This window comes from Oratosquilla oratoria, chromosome 8 (genome assembly GCF_046742065.1).
Source record: "Oratosquilla oratoria isolate Oo_2021 chromosome 8, ASM4674206v1, whole genome shotgun sequence".
In the NCBI taxonomy this organism is placed as follows: Eukaryota; Metazoa; Arthropoda; class Malacostraca; order Stomatopoda; family Squillidae; genus Oratosquilla; species Oratosquilla oratoria.
The window spans coordinates 31,330,824-31,339,637 of NC_134784.1; positions in this window are offsets into that span (position 1 = coordinate 31,330,824).

An 8,814-nucleotide genomic window follows, 5' to 3' on the forward strand; every position below is an offset into this window, starting at 1 on the left:
CCTTTAGACATACTTTTGAAATGTTCTTAGACAAGTCTAGATTTCTGTAAGCGAAGTCATATTCTAGTTTTTCAGATGGAGGTTGGGGGAAAAACGGCCCAGTGTGATAATCCCTCAAGGAACTTTGGTCACGAACGGGAAGGCAACACAACTCCAATGGACGAGTCCATCAGTTTTGTTCAGTTTTTTTTTTTTTTTTTTTTTTTTTTGCCAACTTCTTTGTACATGTGATTTACAAAGAGAAATGAAAAAGTATAATAACAATAGTAATAATGGTAATAAAAATATGAGAAAAAATATATTAACATTTTAAGTCATATCTAATGAATAACAGAGCCTTGTTTAATTTTCGCCAAAATTGGCCAATTTTCGCCAAATTCTTTGTACACGTGAATTACAAAGAACAAAACTTGTTATTCATCAACAAAAAATAAGAAAAATGTGCGCTGAAGTTTCGCATAAGTGGGTGCAAAGCTCGGAGAGCATAAGAACATAAGAATGGAGGGGGCTCTAGGAGACTATAAGGCCTACACTAGGTAGTTCCATGTCCTTTACCACCGGTCATCCCTATTCATAGAGTTGTCTAATTTTCTCTCAAAACTACCCATTGTTTCAGCGCTCACGATGTGTTAGCACAATGTGCATTATATTCTTTAACTTATATTGTGATATTGTGTGTGTTTTGTTTGTTTAGTGTGACATTGTATTTATTTATTTTAGCAGATGCTGTTAGCGCTTGGCTTGGGTATTTTTGGGGCGAAATGTTGGCGTGGGCAGTCTCCTTGTGGTGTTGACGACAGCCACACGCATATCCTGTGATCGTGCCTTTTGCTATCTTTAAATATATTGTGCTATAGACTTGTGATTTCATTGCCACCCAGAACATATACATGGTTAACTACGCTCGTAAGTCTAATCCATTCATTAACCACTCTATTGGTAAACCAGTTCTTGCCTAATTCTTTCTTAAAAATGAATATTATTTATCTGCTTGTTTACTATCTATCATTATCTATTTATCAATTTCATTTATTTATTTACTCATTTATTTATTCATTTATTTATTTATTTATTTGTTTATTTATTTCGCATTCGACCTAGTTACAGAACAAAAGATTTCATCTCGACATGCTCTTCCTTTGTAATCCTTTGTAAAATAAAAAAAATATTAAATTAATACTTGAATTAATCTGGATCTCATCGTATGTATCTACATTATTTCTAATACATTCGTATCTTTTGATTAAAGTTGAAGCGATAATGTACGGAAAAACATCTCTTTCGGCATATTAGATTAAAAACAAAGTAAAAAATCATGAGCACATGTCAATATAGACAATACATACTCTGATTTTCCGAGAAATGTAAGAGGATTATAGTCTTTTATCAATGATTCGGAGATTTGAAATAAAATAAAAGAATAGACGTGAAGCCATGTTTAACAAATCAGCTACTAGAAAAATAAATAGAAAAAGACGAAGAAGAAGAAGAAGAAGAAGAGGAAGAGGAAAAGTTTGTATGTGAAACCAAATCCTTTTTATACGTCGGAGAAGTTGATGTGGTTAGTTACCACATCATGGTCCGAGGTCGGTAATTGATGTGGTTAGTTACCACATCATGGTCCGGGGTCGGTAATTGATGTGGTTAGTTACCACATCATGGTAAAAGGGCATTGTCCTTAAGAGAGGGATTAAAATAAATTCCAATTCTCTCTTTGGTCTAGGGGACTGGTGGACCAGCTAGGTAAGACTACCCGTGCTAGTTGTGTTTTTTTTATATAAAAAAAACGTTTTTTTTATAAAAACAAAAAAACCTTGATCAGATTTATTTTTATTTTTATTTTTTTATATGGTCTATGGGCTTTTTCCAGGCCCATAGACCATTGTTAATTTGTGCATACCTTATTGTATATCCTATCTTATGTGTATGTTTATCCATTCATGACAAGAAAATTATTGAGTGTTTAATCTTTGAAGATTATACTAAGAGTAAATTTTGCTAGGTAGCCATTTTGTAAGGTAGCACGCGAGAAATTTTTATATAAATTTTTTTTGGCTGATTTTGGCACCCACACTTAGAAAAGGTTGCCCATCCCTGAGAGTGGAAGAGTCTCTCGCTGAAAAGGTACATAAGAATATAAGAATGGAGGAGACTGCAAGAGATCATAAGGCCTACACTAGGCAGTGCCATATTCCTTAGCACCTGTCATCCTCATCCATAAAGTTGTCTCATCTTCTCATAAAACGACCAATTGATTCAGCGCTCACTACATGGTTACTAATTCGATTCCAGAAGCCGGTGATGGAGAGTATTTGTTGTAGATCCGTTGCATTTCTGAATTGTTAGCGTCGTTTCAGAATGTACTTTTGCTTCCGCCAAACTTTCTTTGTAGTGCTAAAAACTGCCTCACCTAATACGAGTTCAAGTGGTGTGTGTGTGTGTGTGTGTGTGTGTGTGTGTGTGTGTGTGTGTGTGTGTGTGTGTATGTGTGTGTGTGCGCGCGCGCCCGTGTGTATACCCGTGTGGTGTGCACATACACCGGTATGATAGGTGCAAGTTGATGCACACAGAGTTGGGTGGTAGTCCAACCTGACACAACGCTCGAAGGTTAAGATGGGTCACCCCAATTAGGTCGCGTCTGGTCAAGGCGTCAGTGCGTCCCTGGGTGTACAATATATACCGCCTGCCCCGAGCCGACTCTGCATCACCACGTCGAGACTGTACAAATTCACGCCTGGCTTAATGATCTCCTTATAGGTCGATAGCCTTAAAAAAAAAAAAAAAAAAAAAAAAAAAGGTCATCCAGTGCACACACTGTATCACACCCGGACAGTTGGGCCATACTTCCGTACGCACGTTGCTAGGCCTTCGTGCCGGTTCCCCCACGTGAGGGGGGGGGGCGCCATGTCAGTCTTAGGCCACTGTACAAGGATCCACCAATAAAGCACTAAGCCACACAAAGCGTCAAGTACTCCCTTCGTCACTAGTCCAGTAACCTTATGTTAGACCCGTGTTAGCCAGGGATAACAGGACACTTAGTCATCAACACAGAGTATCTGGTCTGGATGGATTTTTCTAAGTACAAAACGTTTTACTTTGTCAAACGCTTGAAATAAATGTCGATAGTTAAAGGTTTAAGAAGACGATAGGCAAGAACTGGTTTACCTACAGAGTAGTTAACGAGTGGATTAATATACTTAGTAACTATATAGTGAGCGCTGGAACAACTGGCTGTTTTAAGAGAAGAGGAAATAACTTTTTGGATAGCGATGAAAGGTAAGGGGCATGGAACTGCCTAGTGTAGGCCTTATGGTCTCTCACAGTCTCCATTCTTATGTTCTCGTATTCTAATACAGTAAGTATGCAGAGTCCTTCAGGACAATAAAGGAAATGGTGTCCACAGAAGATATAATTCCTGTAATCTATAATACAGTAACATTTCCCTTCCTCTCTCTCTCTCTCTCTCTCTCTCTCTCTCTCTCTATATATATATATATATATATATATATATATATATACATATATATATATATCCTTCCCTCTCTCTCTATCTATATTCATATATCTTTATATCACTCTATGTACATCTCTACATCCCTCCCCATCTCTCTTTTTCTCCCTTTCTATACATCTTTATATCACTCTATAAATACTCCTCCCACTCCCTCTCTCTCTCTCTCTTTCAAAAATAAAAATACCTTTTCGTTATTGTGTATGCATGGACGCACCGCCCGCGAGATACGAGAGCTAAGGACGGGACCTCTTAGCTCCACAGTCGTGAGTGAGGAAGCTGCTTCGCATGATGAGGTGACATCAACCTTAGACGACCTTGGGGCACTCCACCTATGACTGTCAATGAGCCACAGATACCTGGGTTTGGGGGCAGGCTAATGTGATCTATACATCTGTGTATTCACACTGGTCTTTGGAACACGTGCTCGACTCGTGATCGACAGCTATTTCCCTCCCGGAAGAGAGCTCAGAGCTCGTATGACCGATCTATGGGTAATGCTGTGACCTTACACGTATACACACACCCAACTCCCCGCCCACGAGAGTTGGAGTGTGTGTATACGTGTGCGTGTGCGTGTGCCTATGTGTGATACTGTAGGCGTGTGAGTGTAAGAGCAGAATCTTCCTATTCTTTATTACGAAGCAAATGCGGATCCTCCGACGTGACGTGAAGCGACGAAAGCTTCCAAGGAGACCATATGACGTCATGTGGCATCATACCTGCAGGTAGAAAAAGAAAATAACCATTAGAACATAAAAGAAAACCTCGTGATATAAAATGGAAAAAATAACAAACAATTGACGGGAAAATATTCTATACATTTACATATAATTATTACATAATTTGGTCTAACGTCGCGAACTCGGCCCTATCAGCAGGTTAGGACGTTGCCCCTTACAGAGAACTTTGTAGCGAGGAGTTTAATGAGCCCTGCCCTTGGTTCAACTCGCTGGCGACAGGTAGAAGAAGAGGGGAGTGAAAGAGAGAGGAGAAGAGAGGAGAGAAGAAAAGAGATAAATTAAGTAAGAAAGGGAGAAAGAGAGGATAACTGATAAAGCAAGAGTATGTGTGAGCTTGAGTGAGTGAATGATGGAAAGAGTGGTGGAGAGAGTGAATGAAGGAGGGAGGGAGGAAGGAAGGCCAAAAGAAACAAGGGGAAGGCATCTTGGACTGCTGCAGCAAGAATGAATCTGGGGCCCAGGGAAATCAATAATAAATAATAATGATAAATAATAAATAATTATTAATATAAATATAAATAAAAATAAAGATAAAAATTATGAAAATGATGATGATAATGATGATGATGATGATGATGATGATGATGATGATGATGACGGCGATGATGACGATGATCATGATGACGACGACTAAGATCCTAATAATAATGATAATAATGACAATAATAATAAATAATAATAATAATACTAAGAAACAGGTAAGCAAATGAACAAATGAATAAACAAGTAAAAAGTGAAGAATGATGCCAACGAACGAGGAAGCGCCGAGCGGCGACTGAGCTGGCTTCCTCCTTTGAGCCGATGACAAACCCACACTAACGCGTCACACTCAAAAAATCCGACCTTTCCTATCAAGGAACTCTATGCATGACTCAAGGACTATAGCGGTGAGCAGTAGTCAACGCAGGAGACAGGAACTACTCTTATCATTATGATGTGGGCTAAGCGTTAGCCCAATGTAATTGGATAGGATAGTGGTAGCAGTAGTGTTAGTTCATCTTCTATCGCCTAGCTACCCTGTTTTCTTAATTGTAGCTTAGTATAGTAAACACAAACAACCTCGTTAGGGCCAGTAGGCCTGCTGTTGTTTGTTCTTCTTTTGTGTTCCTTTGTGGATACCGTGACAAACTCACAAGTAGGTGGTCGTGAGTTCGATTCCCGGGGCCCGCTTCGGACTATGTTGCGATGGTTCCTGACAGCCATGGCCAGGCGGGGAGGCGATACGACATCGGCATAAAAAAGGGCTTTATCCTACCAGGGGTTTCTCACTTCCCACTGTCTGGAAATAGGATAATGGGTCTTATGACGTTGACAAGAATCAGCTGCTGGTCTGCCGAAGGGACCGATGGGAGGTCACGGGGATCGATCCAAGACGTACCACTGGATGACCTTCATGCTCGTCTCTCTCTCTCTCTTTCTCTCTCTCTCTCTCTCTCTCTCTCTCTCTCTCTCTTTGAAAGGTTTGCGAGGCTGTCACCCGCCTGGACCTCAACCTCGCAGCCTTTCAACCTGAGGTACATTTGCATAATGGAAGGGGGAGAGAGGGGGAGAAGGTGATGAGGATGTGGAGGAGGAGGGGAGGAGGATGTGGAGGAGGAGGGGAGGAGGGTGTGTAGGAGAGGAGAGGGAGAGAAGGTGATGAGGATGTGGAGGAGGAGGGGAGGAGGGGGGTGAAGAGCATGTGGAGGAGGGGAGGAGGGGGAGAAGGTGATGAGGATGTGGAGGAGGAAGGGAGAGAGGGGGAGAAGGTGAAGAGGATGTGGAGGAGGAGGGGAGGAGGGGGAGAAGGTGATGAGGATGTGGAGGAGGAGGGGAGGAGGGGGAGAAAGTGAAGAGGATGTGGAGGAGGAGGGGAGGAGGGGGAGAAGGTGAAGAGGATGTGGAGGAGGAGGGGAGGAGGGGGAGAAGGTGATAAGGATGTGGAGGAGGGGAGGAGGGGGAGAAGGTGAAGAGGATGTGGAGGAGGAGGGGGAGAAGGTGAAGAGGATGTGGAGGAGGAGGGGGAGAAGGTGATGAGGATGTGGAGGAGGGGAGAATGTGATGAGGATGTGGAGGAGGAGGGGAGGAGGGGGAGAAGATGAAGAGGATATGGAGGAGGAGGAGGGGAGGAGGAGGAGAGGGTAATGAGGATGGGAGGAGGGGGAGGTGATAAGGATGTGGAGGAGGAGGGGAGGAGGGGAGGAGGGGGAGAAGGTGAAGATGATGCGGAGGAGAGGAGGAGGGGAGAAGGTGAAGATGATGTGGAGGAGGAGGGGAGGAGGGGTAGAAGGTGATGAGGATGTGGAGGACGAGGGGAGGAGGGGGAAAAGGTGAAGAGGATGTGGAGGAGGGGAGGAGGGGAGGAGGAGCAGGAGTAGGGGGAGTGGGAGGAGGAGATGGGGATAAGAGGAGAAGGAGTAGGAGGAAGGGAAGGAGGGACAGAAGGAGGAGGAGGAGGAGGAGGAGGAGAAAGCGGAGAAGGAGGAGGAAAGTGAGAAATAAGAGGAGTAAAATAAGGAAGAGGAAGCGATGGATTAGGAGAAGGAGGGGTAAGGATAGGAGGAGGAGAGGAAGGGAGGGGAGAGGGAGGAGGGGGAGGAGGAGGAATAAAAGTAGGGGGAAGAGGCGGACGAGTAAGTGAAGGAGGGGTAACGATAGGAGGAGGAGGAGGGGAGTAGGAGGAGGAGGAGGAGGAGGAGGAGGAGGAAGAAGATGAGAAATAAGAGGAATAAGAGTAAGAGGAAGAAGCGGAGTAGGTAAAGGAAGGTTAAAGATAGGAGGAGGAAGGGGAGGGGAGCGGAAGGAGGAGGAAAAGGAAGAGGAGTAAGAGTAGGAGGGTGGGGGAGAGGAGTAAGAGAAGGAAGGAGAGGAGAGGAAGGGGAGGAGAGAGGGAGGGGAAAGGGAGAGAGGGAGGGGAAAGGGGGAGAGGGAGGGGAGGGGAGGAGAGAGAGGGAGGGGGTAGGGAGGGGGAGGGGAGGAGAGAGGGAGGGGAGGAGGAGTGGAGGGGGAAGATAGAGGAAGGGGGAGGGGAGGAGGAGGAGAGAGGGAGGGGGAGGGGGAGGGGGAAGGAGGAGGTGGAGGGAAGAGTGAGGTGAAGCGGCGTGGAAAAATTAATTAAAGCATCGTTGTGCCGCGCGGTCCGAGCGTGAAAGCGGCGGCCGCCGCCGCTACAAGGCGCGGTAGGCGGTATTTGGTGCGGAAAGTTGCGGCGCGGCGTACGAGCACGTCTTTACCTGCACGCACCCGCCCGCTCTCCGTTTTCTATGGAACGTCTATTAAGACAGGGCAGGGCAGGACTCGCAGTAATGGATTTATATTGGATAAATTTAGGTTTAAGAAGGAAATAGGCAAGAAATGGTTTACCCACAAAGTGGTTAACGAACGGAAGAGACTTAGTAACCATATAGTAAGCAAAGAAACTATTAGTTGTTTTAAGAGAAGATGAGATAACTTTATGCATAAGATAGGGATGACAGGGGGTAAGGGACATGGAACTGCCTAGTGTTGGCCTTATGGTCACTTGCACTCTCTCATAAGAATGAAGGAGACTACAAAAGTCCATAAGGCCTGTACTAGACAGTTCCATGTCCCTTACCCCCGTCATCACTATCCATAAAGTTATCTCATCTTCTCTTAAAACAACTAATAGTTTCAGCGCTTACTATTTGAGTCTCTTCCGTTCGTTAATCACTCTGTTGGCAAACCATTTCTTACCTATTCCCTTGTCAATCGTAAATTTATCCAATTTAAATCCATTATTACGAGTCCTGCCTTGCTGCCTTAATATGATGTCCTTGCCTGCATCACTCTTGTTAAAGCCTTTGGACCATTTGAATACCTCAATGAGATCAACCCGCACTCTTTTTCTTCATTTTCAAACCTAAATTCTTCCAATCTAAATCCATTACTAAGAGTTCTGTCCTGTTGTCTTAGTATGATAACCTTGCCTACATCACCTTTGTCAAAGCCCTTGAAGCATTTGAATACCTCTATGAGATCACCCCCGCACTCTTCGTCTCTCTATCGAACGTAGGAACATCCTCCTCCAACTGCTGCATACGTCAAAGAACTCCCTGAGGGCTTCGGGACCACCAGAAGCAAACCGAAGAATTGCAGAAGAAGGGAGGAGAAAATTCACGCGATTGGAGTTCGTCTATCTCTCGCGTCAAGTTTTATATTTTCCTGCGGGATTGGCGCCACGGCTGTCCCGGGAGGTGGAGGGTGGGAGGGGGGTCTGGGAGGAGCGGGGACGGGAGAGAGCTGGGACGAAAGGACCGGGGAGCAAGGATGGAAGAGTAGGAGAGGGATGGGAAAAGAGAGGGAGAGGGGAGGAGGAGATAAAGAGAGCTGTGACGAGAGGACGGGGGAGCAAGGATGGAAGAGTAGGAAAGGGATGGAAAAAGAGAGGGAGAGGGGAGGAGGAGATGAAGAGAGATAAAGAGAGGGAGAGGATATAAAGAGAGAGGAAGAGAGGAAGAGGCGACAGAGAGAGATCATGTGAAGGAAAGAGAACAGGAAAGTAAGGATAGAAGAGTAGGAAAGAGTTGGGAGAAAGAGGGAGAGGAGAAGAGAAGATAGAGA